Below are 20414 nucleotides of genomic sequence, written 5' to 3'. Positions count from 1 at the left end.
TTTCCTAATATTCAACCTAGACCCACCCACTGCAATTTGAGATCATTGCTCCTAGTTCTGTCATCTACCCCTGAGAACAGCCCAGCTCCATTCTCCCTGGAACCCCCTTCAGGTAGTTAAAGGCTGCTATCAAATCCCCCTCACTCTTGTCTTTTGCAGACTAAACAATTCCAGTTCCCTCAACCTCTCCTCATAAGTCATGTGCTCCAGCCCCCTAACCATTTTTGTTGCCCTCTGCTGGACTCTCTCCAATTTGTCCACATCCTTCCTGTAGTGGGGGGCCCAAAACTGGACACAGTACTCCAGATGTGGCTTCACCAGTGACAAATAGAGGGGAATAATCACTTCCCTCGATCTGCTGGCAATGCTCCTACTAATGCAGCCCAATACGCCGCTAGCCTTCTTGGCAACCAGGGCACACTGCTGACTCCTATCCAGTTTCTTATCCACTGTAACCTCCAGCTCCTTTGCTGCAGAACTGCTCCTAGCCTGTCGGTCCCCAGTCTGTAGCTGTGCGTGGGATTCTTCCGTCCTAAGTGCAGGACTTTGCACTTGTCCTTGTTGAACCTCATCAGATTTCTTTTGGCCCAATCCTCCAATTTGTCTAAGTCACTCTGTATCCTATCCCTACCTTGCAGGGTATCTACCACTCCCCCCAGCTTAGTGTCATCCGCAAACTTGCTGAGGGTGCAATCTAATCTACCCCATCCTCCAGATGTTGAACAAAACTGACCCCAGGATCGACCCCCTGGGGCACTCCGCTTGTGACCGGCTGCCACCTAAACATGGAGCCATTGATTACTATTCGTTGAGCCTGATGATCTAGCCAGATCTCTATCCATTTTATAGTCCATTCATCCAACCTATACTTCTGTAACTTGCTGATAAGAATACCGTGGGAGACCGTATCAAAAGCTTTTATCATCAGCCCAGGGCTGATGCAGTAAATGGAGATGGGCAGATTTGGGAGCTGGGAACCTCTCCCCAGCTATTTCCCCTGCAGGCCTTTTCCAGGGTCTTTCGCTCTTTCGATCCCTTGGAGGCTCAGTGGCTGATGTGGGCAGAGCTCGGGGCTGCCCTGGGGGGCTGGTTCCAGCCACTGGAGAAAGTCCCAGTCCCTGTGATCGCTGCCTGCAGCAGGCCGGGCTGGTATTTGCAGCACACAGGAAGGGGCTGGAGCAGGTGGGAGGCGGGAGGAAGGAGGCAGCAATTACTGAGAACAAAGAGCCGGGATCACAGATACCCTGCACAGCTCCTAGGTGTGGGCGGGCTGGAAAATACAAGCAGCTGCTGGTTGTGCGATCTGGGAACCCTGGCTTAGCAGCTGCTGCTTCCCCAGCAGGAGCTGTGCAGGGGAGAGACCATCCTTAAAGCTCCCTCCGTACCTGGCCCCTGAGCTGGAGATGGCAGGTAATTATGCAGCCCAGGTGGGGAAAGTGACCTTGATCCCAACCCCCCCACAGACCCCTAGGGGGGCGTGGAGGAGCAGAGCAGCAATACCAGCCACTCTGTGCCTGCAGCTCTGTTTCCCCTGTTTGACGCAGGAGGGGTTTGCAGGGGTTAGGGGCGAAGGTGAAGTGTGGGAGGGGGGCCAGGGGCAGGACCCACAGGGGTGAGGGGGTCACATTCAGGCTTGCTATGTGAACGAGGTCACCAATGCAAAAAGTTTGAGAACCGCTGTATTAGTTCCTTCTGAAGCATCTGTCACTAACCGCTGCGGAAAGACGGGACACTGGGCTCGATGGACCATTGGTCTGGCTACTCCAGCATAAAATGGTGACAAACGCCCCACGAATTCACTGGCTCTCACTCGTTTTCTTTCCCGTCAGCAGCGTTCCCGGTTTGCAAACCCAACCGGAATGAGGGGGGAGCCGTGGGCCCGCTGAGGAAGGGGAGATGCTGAGACGTGCACGTGCAGGTGAGGAATGAATTAAACGTGCTCACAGAATCTCAGGGCCTGCAGGAAGTGGCTGGGATTCTGGACAGAGAGCATGGGAACTCTCTGAGTTCAGGGCTGCCCCCAGCTGGCATGGTACCATGCATGGTTTCTCATCCACCTTCTCTGACACCAGGCAGTAGCTTCCCCCCCCCCCCCCCCATACGGGCTGTGGAGGCAAAATCAATCCCTATCTCTCTTCCTTATGTGGAATGATTTGGTGGGTTCAACCTCTGATTTTTCCCCCCCTCTCGCCACTGCTTACTCTGGTTTCTTCCCCATTCCCGATTCTGAGGTTCCCTTTCTCCTCGGCCCATGGAGCAACTCAAGTCTCGACTTCTCCCTCCTCGCTCCATCCCAGCAGGTGACAGGAGGATGAGGAGCGGTGAAAAGCCAAGCCAGGGGAACCACATGTTCCATGTTTGCCCCGTTTTCCCTCTAGTTATCCACAACATCCCCAACATCCCCTAAAGCGTCTCCCTTCTCCTGTGAACGCAGCATGCGGGGGGTGGGGGGGTCCCTGCTGCTCACGTGAATGGCCAGCTGTGGGTGGGGATATGAAACACTGGTGTAAAATCAGAGAAACGGGTTTTATTTCTCTCCACCCTTCAAAACTCCAGCAATGCCCGCTTTTGGAGGGAAAACCGGTTGCTCTGAGTCTTTGCCCCAGATGCGATGACCAGGACAGGTGGGGAGGGACTGACCCTCCTCCTCCCCCAATGATCTGCATCTGCCTCTCTGGCTCTGTGGGGAGTGGTTTCATTAGGTCAGAGGTGTCTGGTTATTGCTACAGTCGGGGAGGCAACCACTGACCAGGATCTCTGTTCTAGTAGCTCCTTATATGTCACACAGCAGGTGAGCAGTTTCCAGTCGAGCATTAAGCTACGAGCATTAAGCCATGATGCGTGGGTTACATGCTGTTCTTTGTTTTCTCATCCTCTCCCCGGGGGGTGGGGAGAAGCCAATGCACCGGAGGGTCTTGTTTTGGTAGGGTTGTCTGTCAGTTTCCCTGTTCTGATTGTGGTTCTTTTAAATAGACTCATTGCTAAGTATTTGCCATTAGAGGAGACAACATTTTTTTTAAAAAATGCACCTCGCGTGTGAGTAGAGGGCGGCTCTGATGTTCCTGCAATGTTGTGTGTGGTTGAGATGTGCGGTAGGGATCTGGATGAGTTTGTGTTCCCCACGCACTGAAGGCTTCACACCCAGGTCTGTTATGCTGCTGTAGTACTGCTGAGAGGCAACAAAGTGGTGAATAACTGAGGCCCAGTCATCACTCCTGAGGGTGGGACAGAGGCGGGATGGGCCTCCTGCGGCAGACACCGCTGCCTCCGTTGCCATCTTGGCGCCTGGACTGAGCCTCTGCTGCAACCCCCAGCCGGGTCTGTGCTGGGGAAAAACCTTTGTTAAAGCTTCGTCTGAGCCCGGCCGTGGTGGGGACTTTCTCTAACTAAAACTAGCCCCAGACTCTGCAGACAGTAACTCCTGACCCGGAGAGTCCAGAGCTTTGAGAGAGACCTCAGGCAAAGTCTGGGGGTCTTCAGGGAAATTGACTCTCTGCCCATCCTCACCCCCAGCTCTGCTCCCCATGTGTTTGTGAGCCCCAGAGCTGCTGCTGTCATTAAGATCAAGGCCAGAAGGCCTTGTCTGGTACTTGTCTGGTACCTCGTCTGATACTCAGCTGCTTAGCGCGAGCCCTTAAATTTTTCCCTTGAACCTGACTTGCGTCCAGGAACGTGTCTGGACCAATCAGACCTTCCTGGTGGTTGCAGAGCTGATCTAGCAATTGGGTGTCGTTTTTCTGGGAGCAGAGAGAGGAAAAACTAGTTCCTGGCTTGGTCTGGTTCCTGCGCCCAGGTGGCGAGCGAGTGCTGCAGGCTTGTGCTGCCCCGGGGACAAGGTCCGGGGAATTCTCCAGAGTGGCTCTTTTCAGTCTGCTCTTTTCTAGCGTTTGATTCAGGCTCTGTTCCTGGTGGGGGTTAAAAACCATCTCTGTGCTTTTGGGAGGGGCCGGGTCTGTGCGGTTAACAAGTGACCCAGCGTTTTCCCAGCATCACAGAGTCTAGAATGTCCGTCTGCCGGGAAAGAGCCTGGGGGAAGTCAGGGTGTGAAATTAACTAAAACCTGCTCTGAAATCTCCCCAATTGCCCTTCTCACCCAGACAGGCTTTCGCTCCAGATTGCCCCCTTCTCCCAGGGGACAGGGAAGGGAAATGGCTCCAGTGGAAGCAGTTCAGGTAGGGACTGGCCAGTGGTTCCTACTGGAGGGAGAGGGGCAGTAAATACACAGAAGGTGGGAGCTGTTGAGGAGTTGGGTCTAGAGGTGGAAGGGGGCAGGGAATACCCAGGGTGGCGAAAAGGAGGGAGACAGGATGTGACAAACCTGCGGGGACTTGTTTCACCAGGGGCCTAGATTCCAGGAACAGACCCCTGGGGTTGAAGTGAAAATCCCCCAATTTGTGAAACAGGAAACAAACCCCCTGGTTGGGCTGGGAAAACTCCCGGACTTGCAGGGCTGGAGCCTCAACCGGCCCGCAGGAGGCTGCTCTGAGACATGAAGGAGGCACTCAGAAGTTAGGCTTAGGGGAGATGCCCCATTCATCTGCTGGCAGTGGGGCGAGTGGTGGGATTTCCAGCCGGGGACTGTCTCTGAACCCTGTGGGGGGCTTCATCTCCTGTATCAGCCTCTGGCTAGTCAGCGTGTGCTGGATGTGACGACCCCTCCCCTTGTGTCTGCTGGGGGGGACGAGGGGCTTGCTCTTTCTTCCCTCCCCCGATGCCTCCTGGCTGCTCTGAGCGGGGTGTGGGTGGGACTCCGCTGACTGTGAGCCTCCTAGAGCTTCCATTGGATTGGCCCTGCTCCCCCGTGAATAGTGCAGTGGTGATGGGGCTGGATTCTTGCTCTTTCAGGGGCCAGTGACCTTCGAGGAGGTGGCTGTGTGTTTCACCGAGGAGGAGTGGGCTCTGCTGGACCCCGCTCAGAAAGCCCTCCACAGAGACATCACTCAGGAGAACTATGAGAACATGACCTGGCTGGGTGAAGTCTCTCAAAAACCCGTGTCTGCTTCTGCCGCGAGTTCTTTCCCTGGTTCAGTAGATTCAAAGGGAATTCGCCACGCAGTCCCCACAACTCATGTGTGATAGGCTGTTCCCCTCCTGCACACCTCTCATTTCAGCAGACTCGGGGTGATCTAGGAGAGGCATTAGCACAATCCACGTGTTATTTACATGGCAGGCAGGGAACTGTCCCTCGCTCTGCGGGCAATGCTCCTTTATCCCAGTTGCTTCACATTGGTGGCTCATCACCTAATGCACCCTGGTTTTCCTCCTCTGTCATTTCCAGCTGATGAGTCCCCAGATTTATAGATTGTAAATTATAGTGACTAATTCCCTCACCTCCTCCACACACCTGTGGGTTTTAATAATCCCTTCCACTGCCTCTGACTCACCGGATTCCCTAATTCCTCAAAATGTGTGTTCTTGACATTTCGTGCCCTTAGCGGCTACATTCAGTGAAACCCCTGTTGCCTCCTGCTCCTTGCTGTGCTAACCCCCCCTAGCCCACCCATGCTCTCTGGTCCCAGCTTCTCGAGGATTCTCTCGCTGGCACTGGGCCGCTCGGTGAGAGTATAAAGCACTTCCAGGGTGGCTCTCGCTCTGGCTGAACTCTCAACTTTCGGTGATGGAGAGATGCTGCCTCTGAGTTTTAGGAATCCCTTTCATGATGTGTGTCTGGCTATGTGTGTTCTCAGCGGGTCCTGTGGCTGTGATTACCTGGGAAGCCGGGTCCCAGAATGTAACTGTTTAGAAATGACCCGGGGTGAAGACAATAGAACTTTCTTGGTGACAAATGCGTCGTGAATTCACCTGATCTCACTTGTTTTCTTTCCCTTTGATTTACAGGGTTACCCATTTCCAAACTGGATGTGATCTCCTGGCTGGAAAAAAGGGACGAGCCCTGGGTCCCGGAGCGCCAGGGCTCCAAGGAAAGAGCGAATCTGCACAGCACCTGCACAGGTGAAGAACAAATTAAACCCACTTGCTGAGTTCAGGATTGTCCCCAGCAGGTGTCATAACCTCAGGGCAGATCTCGCTTGTGGCTTCCGACCCATCCTGACTGACACAGCAGCAGCTCCCTGGCTGGCCTCCCTTCCCTCTCAGTCTTGGGCTAGGATATGAAGGCAGAATTGATCACCTCCCTTCTTCCCTTTGGGGAGAATATGAGGGATTGAGTTCCTAATTTTTTTCAATCTCCACAGCACGCACTTTGCTCTGTTTCCCCCTTTCCCATTCCGAGCTTTTTTCCCTTTCTGCTGGGCGCACGCAATGACTGAGAGCTGGATTCTGTCTCTCTCTCTTCCATTCCTGTTTCTGAGATTTCTCTCTCTATCCCAGCGGGTGCCAGGATGGGGAGTGAGAAAGGGGAGCAGACACCCCAGCAGGAAGCTCCTGAGCAAGTGGAACTGCGTGGAGTATTATCGCAAAGATCCAAAGGGAATGTGAGCAGGACTCGTGACCTGGGGAAAGCCTGTGAGAGCCACCGTAGGCCAGAGCGGCAACAGAGAAACCAGCCCGGGGTGGAAGCGGATAAATCCAGTAATGGTCAGGGAAGTCACAAGAACCTCAGAGAAACCACAGCCCAGCAGAGAATCCCCATGGCAGAGAGGAGAAACACATGCACTGCATGTGGGAAACATGTCAGTTACCCTTCAGTTAAAATGTCAGTTACCCTTCAGACCTTGTTACACATCAGAGCATCCACACAGGGGAGAGGCCATACGAATGCAGTGAGTGCAGGCAAAGCTTCAATCGCAGCTCAGCCCTCATTCGACATCAGAGACTCCACACAGGAGAGACCCCCTATGAGTGCTCTGAGTGTGAGAGAAGCTTCACTCAGAGCTCAAACCTTATTGCCCATCAGAGGATCCACACAGGGGAGAGATCCTGTAAATGCGGTGACTGCGGGAAAAGCTTCACGATTAGTTCGAACCCTATTAGGCATCAGCATTAAACACCAGAGGATCCACAAGGGAGACTAACTGGATAAAGGCTTTGAGGAGGGCTAGCCAAAGATTTCATTTTTCAAATACATTTGCAGATTCCCTCACAGTGGCCTTTAAAGGGTGTTTGCACCATTTGCGTCCCTGTGGTCTCTCAGGGGAGTTGCTTGCATTTTGGCTTTTTGCAGCTTGCCCTTCTTCGGGTGAATCCCGAATTCTACCACCTCCTTTGTCCTATGAGTCATGGGACTGTATGTCTCGCCTACCAGGAATGTCCATCTGCCCCAGGTGGGCTGAGCCAGAGCTGATCTCAATTAGCCACACTGTGGTAAAATCTATCTCCGTCTCTCCACTAGCATCATTTTTATACTGATTCTCCCTTCTCTCCGCCCTTCCATTGCAAAGTGATTGGGGATAGATCAGAGAGATTCACTCTTTCCCCATCATTGTCATGCACCACCCTCGCTCCAGCAGCCTTAGCAGCTACCCGGACAACATAACGTTTATCCTCACTACAATTATTAGCCATGACTATTTTATTATTTACGAAAGGGGGGGGAAGGAAACATTAAATAAAGCAACTCAAATGACAGAACACAAGAGATACTCATGTTATTTCGGTTACTTTCTCTCTTGTATGCCTCTCTGCGGAGAGTGTTTGAACAACATTCGAGTAGGCTTGCCTTTCCTGGGGCACTTTTCTCTGGGTAAATTGAGACCAATATAGTTTCCCAAATGTATTGGGATTCTGTTCTTTGGGATGTATTGGGATTCTGTCCTTAGCTAATGAATAATATTTACAAAGGGTCACCAAACCACTGGTCTCTGGATGGTAAGGGGCAACTTTACTCCCCACATCTACCACAGTGGCTTAAATACAATCAACATAAAATTGGCCCCATGGTCTGATAACATTTCCTTGGGAAAACCCCCTCTGCTAAAAATAGTGAACAGAGCTCTGGCCACTGTCTCTGCCTCAACATTAGACAAAGCTACAGCCTCAGGGTATCTGGTGGTAAAATCCACCAACTCCAGAATATACTTCTTCCCAGTCCTGGAAGGTTTAGGGAGCGGACCCACAATATCCACAGACACTCTAGCAAACGCCTCCCCAATAACGGGTAATGGCTGTAGGGGGACCTTCTTAGGGCCCTTAAAACCCTTACGCTTCTGAGACAAATCACAGCTCTGCAATACTCCCTCACTGGTTCAGCCAGGGAAGGCCAATAGAAATTTTGCTTCAGCCTGTCACAAGTTTTTGCTATGCCCAGATGTCCTGCAAAGGGACCAGCATGAGCCAATTTTAACAAATCACCTCTGTAACCCTCAGGTACCGCAAGCTGTTTGCAGTTCCTACCATGAGGCTGCTTTTTCCTTTTATGCCGTTCTCTGTATAGCAAGTCACCTTGCAGGAAAAATCTGTCTGTTCCTTCCCCGCTGGGGCTTGGTTATTGGAATCAATTCTGGCCCTTTCTAATGAAATATCCTCTTCTTGGGCCCTAATAAATTTCTTCTGCCTTTCACCTAAATTCAGAGCCACTTCAGGCATATCAGACACTGTCTCCCTTGGCCACAACTGCCAGTTATGCTCTGTTCACAGAATTCCTCACGAGCACAAGTTAGGGCATCCATATCAGAGCCATATTTCCTTTGTGACCTGGTCAAGACATTGACACTACTAGTCACAACTACAGTATCATTTCCGACTAAAACATCCACAGGGAGAAGCTCCCTAACTCCAACTATCAGTTCACCCCCTAATATCGTCCCACGCTAAGTGGACTTTTGTTAAGGACACCTTTACCATCTACTCAGAAAGTGTCACCCATCTCACATTTGATCTGGCAAATAATCTTCCTGGACTAATTCCTCACTGACTAAGGTAATGGCCAAGGCAGAGTCTCTCCATCAGTACATTCAATCCCCTTGACCCTGGCACCCTTTATGAATCTCTCATTGCCCCTTCATGTCTCCTCCCTGGCATAGTTAGTGAGGCTACATTCCTCCTTCCCAGCAGGGATTACTAAAGCCTTAGTATTAACACGTGCAGTGTTCATATCTGGACATCAGGCAGCAGTGGTAGCATTTATATGGCTAGTCTCTGTACTTAAAGTAACCACATTCAAACTGATTGTGAGTTGGGGCGTTGCTGGTCTTGGAGTGTTTTGTCCCTACTCTTTGGATAATTTGACTTTATAAGGCCAACGATTCCACACAGGTGGCATGGAACAGGTTTTCCTCCAGGGTAAAAGGTTTTAAATTCTGGGTTTGTATAAGATTTCTTAGCCAAGTTGGGGCTTGTCTTGTTCTTAAACTCATCCTAGAATCATAGAATCATAGAACAGGGATTGTTTTTCCCTTGAGGCTTATGCCTTTCATGGTTTCTATCCTCTATGAAAGCATCAGCAATTTGTGTAATTTCCAAAATGGTATCAGGGTTTTTTAATAACGCACTGCTGCTCTGATATGGTCAGGAGCTATTTCAAGAAGCTTCCCCATAGCAAATAAATCAAGAACATAACTGTCACAATCCTTTGCCCCCTTAACCCACTTTTTCATATACTCAAGCAGTTTCAACATAGGGTAACATTATTTAAGAGCTTAACATTTCTAAATTTCAGGGGTCATTTTAAAGCTTTGCAATACAGTTGCGTTAAAATTCAAAGACTTCAACACATCATTTAACTCCATTTAATTAAATACCTCTCCTGCCCTTCCAGACAATCTGGTGAGGAGAACAGGCATTTTTCACTCATCAGGAATTTGACGAATGTCTTTCAAACATAGCCAGAAATTCCTCGACATCTTCACTGTCTTTATAACTTGGACGATTTTTTTCTAAATCCTTGATGTTGAGAGAGAAGAACGTCCAGACAGTGGCAGATCTTTTTTCTCTTCCAACACTAGGAATTTGGCAGCTTCTGTCTCAGCTTGCAGCAGTTCCGTTTGCCGCCTGTGGATTCTTTGACCTTATGCCGGCAAAACTTTTGTCGCTCAGGGGTGTGAAAGAGACACCTGGCTGAGCGCCATAAGTTTTGCTGGCGTTTGTGTGGATAGTGCTACGTCAGCGGGAGATGCTGTCCCAGCAACGTAGCTACCACTGCTTGTGTAGCTGGTTTTATTATGTTGGCGGGAGAGCATTGCTAAAACACAGGCACTCCTAAGAAGTATTTGGCGCTAGATATTTACAGAAATACGTTCCAGGAGGCTAGTACATATCTACCCCAATCTAACACAAGAGAAGATGCTTTGATGTTGGGGTACCCCATCTTAACTGAGGGGACAGCAAGAGACTCCAGCTGCTGGCTGAAGTGCGCCTTGCCATCGGGCAAATCTACCCCAATCTAACACAAGAGAAGATGCTTTGATGTTGGGGTACCCCATCTTAACTGAGGGGACAGCAAGAGACTCCAGCTGCTGGCTGAAGTGCGCCTTGCCATCGGGTTGTCCTGTATTCGTGTTCCTAGCTCCTATGGGACTCTAGGATTGTGCCTCAGGGCAATAAACCTGGCCGAGTGCCTTCATCACTGAACCGGGCCTGGGTCTCTCTCTCTATGCGTAACACTGAGGGCTGCTGGATTAGCCGCACTTTCTGCTAGGGCTGATAACGCTGGAGCCGCAAGGGCAGAAGCCCTGAGCATCAGTAACAGCGTTGCCGCCTGGACAGATCGCAGCCACAACACCCCATCCTTCTGCAGGCAGAACGGACGGGACCGTGGTGGCATCTGTTAATAAATAGCACCCGAATTTTGGGGAATTCCTCTGTCCTAATGTTGAAGCCACGTCACAGGATCGCCGTGCTGCACCTTTGGAGCTTGAAACAGGAGCCAGCAGAGCTGACGCCATGGCGGTGTAATACGATGTTACTAGCTTTACACCAAAGAAAAGGCTCCCCGGTGTATCCGGCTGTTAGCGAGAGCGGTCGCACTGCCCATTCCCATGACTTCAGTCCAACCCTTTCACTGACAAGCCAATGTCTGTTGCCAGCTTCCTGGCTTCTCTAGGTCTCGCCTGTTCCTACCAGCTGAGCCTGTTCTACTTAAATCCCTGCCCCCACCCCCCCTGGCTCCTTCTCCAGGTTCGGCGTGGGCTATTAATTGGCCCTGCTGAGCCGCCTTCAGCCCTTCCAGGCCTCGTGTGGGGCCAGTGCCCATCACAGACCCCCAACCAGGTTCCATCTCGCAGATCAGCAAAACCCCCACTCCAAACCCACCCCCCCAGTACCCTTCACTCCCGACCCGCAGCCCCCGGCTCGCCCAGCCCCACACTCCATGCACACACAGCTCTGCCAGTGTCCTTTGTAACCAGGCGGTCTGCCTCTGCTAAGGGATTTGGCTTTGAGCCAGCTGTGCCACCCCGGGGCAGGGGTTTCATTTGTGGAAACAGCTGGGGCTGGGGGGGACGGCTGGAAGCTGCGGAAAAGGGGGGACACAGAGGGCACTGTCAGGACAAGGGCGTGGGGCAGAAAAGGGGCATGAGAGTGAATGGGCACCTCCAAGTCATGGAGCTCAGGTCACAGTCCTGCTGGCTGGATGCTGCAAAATCCCAGCCCCCGCCCCTACACAAACAGGAGCCATAGTGATCTTACACTGAGCCGGCTAGCCTGGCTGTGTTTGACAGGGAGGGGTCTCGGCTCCCCTTCTCCCATCCTCTCAGTGCAGGCCCCGATGCCCTAGCCAGTGGAGGGGCAGAAGACAGCTGGGGCGCTGGAGCTGCTGGCCTCTTGCAGGCTCCATGCATGGCTGCTGTGGGGTGATTTCCCTGGAGCTCTCCATGATGCCCCTGTGGGGGCTCTCGGGTGCCTGTCCTGCCCTGCACGCCTGCTTTTAAACCCTTAGCCTGCCCCAGCCATGATGGGCCAGCCCATCCCACGGCCACTCGTTAACCCAGGAGGTGGGCAAATGTTCCTCTCAGCGTATAGATATTGTATGGCGGACCACGCACGGGGGGTGGGGGCAAGGGGCGAGGCAGTGGCCGCACAGCTTGTTCCACAACCTTTCCACAGCCCTGCCTACATGGAGCTCGTGGCCCACTGGCTGAGCTGGAGGAAAAGTTCAGCTGGGCCGTATGCAGCCCATGGGCCATAGTGTGCCCACCCCTGCCTTACGCCCCCCTCAGTTCCCTACACTTCACCGCCCAGCAGCTGCACACCAACCACACCGACAGCAATGAGCCCGAAGGCCCCCAGCCCGCAGCAGACCGGCCTATTCCGTGGCACTGCAGGAAATCGGAGGGACCGAGGGGCACCAAAGCCTGAGGCCCCTGCACTGCATGTGACCCGCACCCAAAGCTGCGGAGGAAGGGGAACCCCCCCCCCCCCCAAGTTTCCTGCCAATCTCCTGTGGGGAGAAATTCCTTCCCCACCCCACCTCTGGCGATCAATTAATCCCTGAGCATGTGAACAAGGCCAACCAGCGGAGATCCGGTGAATAATTCAGTGCCATGAGTCGGCTGAACAAGGCTAGACTGTTCAGTGTTCCCTGTCACGCAGCCTTGACTCATCATGTCCTGCATGGTATCATGCCAAATGCTTTACTGATGTCCCAGTAAATTAGATCTACTGCACTTCCCTTAGCTAGAAAATCAGCTATTTTCTCAGAGAAGATGTGACAAAGTGGAAATATTCTTGGGGTTTTCTCTGAGTGCTGTGTGTGTGTGTGCCTCAGTTTCCCCCATTGTTACTCATGTATTTCGGTGATGGGTCCCAGGGGTGGGATCATTGCAGAGGCCACTAGAGGCTGATGGACCTTCCCCAGCCACACGTGCACAGACAATAGCCAGACCCCTCTGCCTTCCTGGGTCAACCAGCTGTGCCAGGTGTAACAGGCTGCGGCAGGCAGAGAGACAGAAGGGTGGCCATCTTGCCTGGGAAGGCGACAAAGGACTGGGGAGGGGCAAGGGGACGGCTCTGGGGGACCCAGGAGCAGAGCCTGACAATGGGTATAGATTATATATAGATATAGATTATATTGATCTGGTGCTGTGACTGACCCTTTGGGGTCAGGAGGAACCTTTTTAGTAAAGAGCACAGAATTTAAATAACTGGTCTCTTTACTGGACCTGGTGGCTGATTGGGAGCCAGAGACTGAAATGCAGTAAAGGGGCTGTGTGTATTTTTGTGTTAGTGTCTTGATAACTGGTTTGGGGGAATCAGAAGCAGTTTGTGGCTGGTTGGGAAGTCTGACTTCAGTGTCACCCACCTGTGCTGGGAGAATCTGCTCTCCTTTTACAGCCTGCCCTGACCTTGGCATTTTCGGGTGGCTGCCCTCGGCACGGATGGGTCACACTAATAAACTCTTCTGACTCCCGCGCTGGCTGTGAATCGCTTCTGGCTACGAGGCAGGGGGCATGGCCCCTTTGGTAGGGTGGAAGGCCTCCCCAGGGTCCTGGCCACGGGGGAGCTTGGGTGGAGCCGGGGGGCTGGACCCCCTGAGGCCAGATTCAGGCGGCGGCTGCGCTGGTGTGTGGAGACGTGGGGGGGGGGGGGGGGGGGGCAGATGCCAAATCACTGGAGTCCTGACTGGCTACACCCACGTGGGTCCAGATCCCCGCCCCTGGGGGCCGCAGCACAGAAAGCGATCTGGTGGGTCTGAGACGATCAGCTGTTGGTGAAAGCCTGGTACATTACATCCCCTGCATCACGTAGCCCCGGTAATTTAATTATTTTTTCCTTCACAATTTGTTCAGCGGCCCTGCCCGCTCACGAGGCTGGTCAGCCTGAGGGGGCTGGAAGCGGCTGGGTCACGCCACAGCCCTGTAAACGAACGAAGGCAGCCGTGAAAAATACGAAGTAAAAAAATATCCATGAGGGGTAGTCGAGAGACATGAACATAAATCAGAAGGGAGGAACTGGGAGCCCCAGCCAGGTAGGTGCAGGGCAGCCCATTTGGGATCTAGGGGGGCCCATTCCAGTGGGGGGGGGCTGTTTGGGAGGTTGGAAGGACCCATCCTGGTGAGTGGGAGGGGCATTCGGGGGTTGAGGGGAACCATCCCAGTGAGTGCGGGGGGGTGGGGGGGGGAGTCTAATTCAGGTGAGTAGGGGGGACATTCGAGGTGTTGGGGGCAGATCCTGGTGAATGGGGGGGGCCATTGGGGGCCGACACCGGTGAGTCCGGGGGAGCTATACAGGGGTTGGGGGCCGATCCTGCAGAGCGGGGGGATGTTGGGGGCCAATCCTCATGCGGGCGGGTTCCTGTTTGGGGGTTTGGGGCCAATACCGGTGAGTGGGGGGGCATTTGGGGCTGATCCTCGTAATTTGGGGGGGCCATTCAAGGCATTGAGGCCAACCCTGGTGAGTGCAATCAGGGACCCATTCGGGGAGTTTGGGGCTGATCCTGGTGAGTGGGGGGAGATGTTGGGGTCTGATTTTGTTGAGGGGGCATTCAGGTGGCTGGGGCTGATCCTGATGAGTGGAGGGACTGTTAGGGTTCAATTTCGGTGAGAGGGGGCCATTCCGGTGGCTGGGGGCCGATCCCTGTGAGTGGGGGACACACAGAGACTGATCCTGGTGAGTGCAGTCGGGGGCCCATTCAGGGGGTTTGGGGCTGACACTGGTGAGCGGGGAGACACTGGGGTCCGATTTTGGTGAGCAGCATCCATTCAGGTGGCTGGGGGCTGATCCCAGAGAGTGGGGGGCCAATAGGGGAGTTGGAAACCTATCCCTGTGAATTGGGGGGACGTTTGGGTCCGATCATGGGAGGGAGGAACTCGATGTGTTGGGGGCCGATCCCAGTGAGTGGGCTTCGGAACGGACCTGAGCCAGCACTCGAAGGCCAAACAGTGACTTACCTGCTGACTGTTGCTCTTCGAGACGTGTTGCTCATGTCCCACAACCCGCCCTCTGTCCCGTCTGGCGGAGTTCGGGCAAAAAGGGGGGCTGGCAGCACCCTATATATGGGCGCATAGGCGCACCCCTGCAGCGGGCGCTGGAGCCGGCCCTAGAGATACCACTAGGGGGAACATTTCTGGCACCGGTGCATGCACACCTAATTCAGAATGGAGATGAGCAGCACATCTTGCAGAACCAGTTCCGCAGTCAGTAACTGTTCTTTTGCATCCTACCCAAAAGCTGACGCTGGCAGCCAATCGTTAGGACCCACCCCGGAGTACAGGTTTATTATAAAAGAAAGAAGATGAGAGATCTTAAATGCTCAAAGCAATGACATGCACATGGAACCCCCTTCTATTTCTGGGTTACTTGGGAGCAGGCAACACTCACCCATGTGCAACGACACTTAAGGTTGCTGTTAACTCACAGACTGGGATCCGCTATTAGTGTGCTCAGGAATTCACACGACTCTCGTTCGATAATGACAGAAAGGCTTTAATTCCTATACTTATAAACATATCAAATGAGCCCCCAAACCAAAAGTCCAGTATATTTTACCTGCAAATGCAATTATCCTTACTAATGCGGGCAAGAGGCGGCAATGGCTTCTTAGCAGCTTCCCCCGAGAGCTTGGATCCCTGGTCTCAGAAGACAGCTGGGCAAAATGGCAGGTCTTGTCCAGAATGACTCTTCACTCTTGAAGCTTGCGTGCCTTTTTTTTATTTCCATTGCTTCTCTTTTATATTCTTAAATCCAATGTTTTTCAAAGCATTTTGGTAATTTACATGAGTGAACCCAGGAATTCCCAAAAACAATACAAGAGGGAGAGACCCGTGTGTTTTACTTAGTTAAAAGGCGCTAGCCACCTAGATTTGTTGTTTAGCTTCAGTGTTCCACCCTTCAAACAAAGGGGTATTGGGGTTGTTGTGATTAAATTGAGCAATACCTGGGGTGGCATCCAGCCATGGGCTTTAATCACAAGGTATTTTGAGAGGTCTGGATCCATGGAGGTCTAGCACGCCCTGCATTTAACATATTTCTGTTTACTGCATAGATGAGTTACTCCCTCAGAGGATAAGTTCATCAGGGAAGATGGGCCAGACAAGAGAGGCAATTAATAAACAGTTATCTTAATGAAATACCAGACATACTTTGAGACTGGAAAGACAGCATGGGTGTGTTGCAATGAGAAACAACCACCCCTTTTCAAAAGGGACTCCAGCCACCATTTTATGTACTCTGCAATATGCAACTTATTAATATTTGGTAGCTTAGTTTTATAAGTAGGCCCAGCCTAGCTGAAATTTCATGGTCTACAGTTGCTGACAACAAAGGAGATCCTGAGTATCCCAGTAATAGGTGGTTATTCTCTATCCACCCCTCTGCTGCAGTCCCTTTACTCCTAAAGGAATTTAAAATTGGCGGTGCCTCCACCTGGCTGGCCCCTGCACACGCTCAATAGTGGGCCTTGGGAGCATCCAGGACTCAGCCTAGCCTAATAATAATAATAATCTGTGACCTAGGTCTAACTCTACAATTGCAATTATGCAAACTAACCACCTACTATACTTAAATTAGAGCTAACACATCTTTACTTAACCAATTAAGGAAATAGGGCACAACAGACTGAAATTAAACATCACCACAATTTTAAATCCACAGGGGCAGTTGAATAAATCAATTAATAAATGTAGTGTACAGAAATAAATGAAACGTGTCTCACTGGCATTTACACTGCCATGATTTACCCCACCTCCAGAGCGTGCACTCCCCTAGAGTTCAAAGCCCTCACCCCTTGCTGGCGTGGGCGTGCTTGGAGATCTGAAGACAGAGACAGCGCTCTGTGGGTGCAGTGCATCAGTTCAGCCAAGGTATCAAGCTGGAGATTTGGAGCTGGCCCAACCAAATGTCAGCAGTCCTGGCCCTGCTTGAAGAGACTCTCTCTGCCTCTTCTCAGGCCCAGTCAAAGTCTCTCTGCTGTGCCCCTTCCTTTACAAGCCCTACCCCAAACAACAGAGGGGGGGCAGTCACCCCACCTTCACTGCAGGCCCACTTCAGTCAGCTCCAGGCTCAGTCTCCCAGGATCTTCTCAACTGCCAAACTCCCCATTAAGTTCCAAGGCCCCTGCAGTGCAGGGTGCCTACAGAGACAAATGAGTTGAAGTCCATCTATCTCTATATCTCAGCCTCTTCGCAGAAATGTGGAGTCTGCAGGCTTGCCCAGTTTCTCTGCAGTGCCTCCAGTACCTAGACGGGTCTCAGAGGTAGAAATCAGAAATGAAGACAAAAAGCAGATGGGGCGGCTGTGTTTCTATATTATTTTTGACAGGAAGCTTGCAATTCCTTTGTCCCGAACACCGCCATGCAGCACATGGCGTGGAAAAGCCTCAGAGTCCTCCAGTCAAAGGCATGCATAATGTTCCTATGTCCTCATCAGGTGTAGCCCCCGGATTCTTTCTCCGGATTAGTTGTACGGTTTGGTTCCCGGAATGAGCTGTTAAGCAGGTGAAGTGCAGCTGCCATCCCGTCTGGGGAGGTCACTCACAAACCCAGCACACGTTTGAAGTACAAGCATTCCATGCATATTTACAGCTCATAACACGAAGCTGATACACACATCAAAACGTGCTTACCTAGCTTAGCAAATCCTGACTTTACAACAGCTACTTTGCACAGCATATTTTATATGATAATTACTGCAATTCAGGAAGATTGGTATCAGTATTGTTACAAATGGTCATTCATATTCAACACAGCGTCACCACACTACACTTCCCTTCTGCAATATTTGAGAATCAAGTTCTACACACAAGCAACAATATGTGTAAAAGCACTAAGGGCTGGAGTAAGAGGCAAAATAATAGCTACAAAAGGCAATCCCCAGTGGTGGAACAATGGCAAAAGGAGGTTTGACGCCAGGACAGGAAATCAGTCAGCATGGAACATGAGCCAACGGAAGAAACATGCGCTACAAAAGTAAGCTGGAAAAGGCAGAATTAAAAACTCACAGTAAGAGTCGTAGGAAGTACAATATTAGAAATACAGACCACTTTGCTAAAAATAATACCGCTATTTACGTAGAAAGATTTGCAATTAAAATAACGAATGTGGAGCACGATGACTTGCAGCCACGCAGTGGTGACAAAGGCAAACAATGAAGCGGCCAAGTACAAATAACACCCGACAAGGAGCAGGACTGCGCTTCGAACGGATGAGAAGGAAGGATGTGACGCAGGGAACCGCAGCGGATGAGCGAATCTGTGAGCCGTCACCAGGCTTTATAGGCGTACACACCGACAAGGGATTCTTTTGAATCCTCCAACTGTGGGACACGTGGTTTTTTTGGGGGGGGGGTGGGGGGGGGCGACTAAAATCTTTCATGGACTCAAGCCCTCTGTGGCCCCCCAGACAGACAGACAGACAGGTGCGGCTGTGTCTAGGCCAACGGTTCTCAAATGTGGCCACCAGTGGGTTTCTGTGGGCCACGAGCAGCTGGGGAGGGAGGGGCAAGGAAGGATCCACCTGGCCCAGCCCGGTTTCACCTGACCACAAGCTGGGAGCAGCCCCGCAGGGTGAATAACCCCCGGCTCTTGGCTCCCAGAAGCACCTTCCACTGCCGGCCTGCAATGCCAAGAGAAGTGACCCCCCCCGCGTGCCTGCCTAGGGGTCTGCACCCCTCCCTGCCAACCACTGTCTGCCTGCCAGTGCCTGGGGTCCCGCCTTCCACCCCTTCCCTCTCTGCCTTTCCGGCACCGACCCCCCTTTCCTCCCTGCCAGCCGCTGGATTGCCTCCCAGGTCCACTGCTTCCTTGAATTCATCCACTCACCCCTCTTCCCCCCAGCACCTGCCGGCCACCCCAATGCTTCTAGGTCCCGATTTCCACCCTGTTCCCTCCCTGCCTTTCCGGCACCCACCCCTCTTTCCTCCTCCTCTCCCTGCCAGCCACTCGATTGCCTCCAGGGTCCTTGCATTCACCCACTCATCCCCTCTTCCTGCAACCATGCAAGTGACCCCCACCTCCCAACGGCCCCCTCCCTAAGCTGCAGTTCTTCCCCCCCACCCCCCCAAAGCAGCCCCCTCCTGCCAGGTGACTCAGGGCACTTGCTGCACCTGTAGCCAGACTGGCTGCTCTGCAGGGAAGAATAAGTAACTGCCTCCAGCTGCCAGGCAGGAGCTGCCCTTCTGCCCCACTCCCCTGCAAGGTGCCCCCCTGCAAGGTGAGCGGGGCCCATGAGGCCGCCTTTCCATGCAAACTTTTGCTAATGTTCTGATCCACACAAGTGATGCACCGAGCCCCAGAGCTGATTATCTGCACGCGTCTGTGCGCACGGTTCTTTGATTCTCCTACCGTTAACGGAGCATATTGGGGAAAACTGTCCATGCGGCCACCAGCAGGAGTTGGTGGCCACACGCCGAGGCCACCCAGAAACCGGTTGTGAGAACCACTGGGCTAGGCCTCGCGCTGCCGGTAAGGACCCAGCCCCGGGAAGCAGGAGCTGAGACACTGACTCCTGGGGGGGGACGACAAAAGATCCCTTCAGACCCCCCCATCTTTGCAAACAGGGCAGGGGGCTCAGCCCATTGGGGTCACTGTTATGTGCCCCCCCCCCCCCCCATAGTGGGGTTTTGCCTCTGCCCTGGGCTAGCAGCGCCTCCCCCCGGGCTAACCCCAGCTCCTACCGATTGTCCCCCTCGGCCCTTCCCCTGCCCCTACCTCCAGCTGCCTAACCCCCCTCCCCGGCCAGTAAAATCCCACCCCCTGCCCATCCCCCCCTTTTCAGCCCCTCTAAAGCGGTGGTTTTCAACCAGGGGTCCATGTCCCCCTGGGGGCACGCGGAGGTCTTCCAGGGGGCACACCAACTCACCTCGGCATTTGCTGAGCCGGCTACATAAAAAGCACGAGCGAAGTCAGTGCAAAGTCAGATTTCACACAGTGCCTGGTTTCGACGGCTCTATACGCTGCACGCTGAAATGTAAATTCAATATTTATAGTCCAGCTGATTTATTTAATAATTACAGGGTAAAAATGGGATCATAAGCCATTTTTCATCACTGGTGTGTTGGGAGAGTTTTGTATTTGTGTCTGCTTTCATAAGTGAGTAGTTTTTAAGTGAGGTGAAACTTGGGGGTACACAAGACATATCAGACTCCTGAATGAGGGACAGTAGTCCGGAAAGGTTGAGGAACTGGACTAGACGGCCTCTTAAGGTCCCTTCCAGCACCACATTTCTATGATTCATAGTCCTTGGCCTTCGCTTGGATCATGCCTCCCTGTGGAGAATCTGGGAATTTTTGTAGTATTAGATTTGCTTTTATTAATATGTCTGGAAAGGTCGACAGCCACTGCTCTAAAGGGCAGGCTGCAGACAGAGTCCGGCTCCAAGTAAGGGCAGGGAGAGAGAGAGGGCAGCAGCAAACCGAGCTTAGAAAGGGAAAAGGCTCACCTGGGACCCCTAGGGATTTTTTTTAAACTGACCAATCCAATCGCTCAGTGGGAAAATTCAAACAAAGCTAGTAGCTTTCAAGTCCCAGAGGGATAGCCGGGTTAGTCTGTGTACAGCAAAAACAACCAGAGTCCTGTAGCACTTTAAAGACTAACAAATTTAATTTCTGCAGGCATAAGCTTTTGTGGGCTGTATGTAATCCACTTC

General features: G+C 52.4%; 1 pseudogene; it reads left to right on the top strand.

The window, feature by feature from the left end:
- Positions 1-1211: 1211 nt before the first annotated feature.
- On the top strand, positions 1212-10293 carry LOC137144309 (zinc finger protein 22-like; annotated as a pseudogene).
- The last annotated feature ends 10121 nt before the right edge of the window (positions 10294-20414 follow it).

The sequence above is a fragment of the Emydura macquarii genome, unplaced genomic scaffold, assembly GCF_026122565.2.
Source record: "Emydura macquarii macquarii isolate MOO-44397 ecotype Brisbane River unplaced genomic scaffold, CSIRO-AGI_Emac_v2 contig_3450, whole genome shotgun sequence".
NCBI lineage: Eukaryota > Metazoa > Chordata > Testudines > Chelidae > Emydura > Emydura macquarii.
This window is presented reverse-complemented; position numbering and strand designations above follow the sequence as displayed.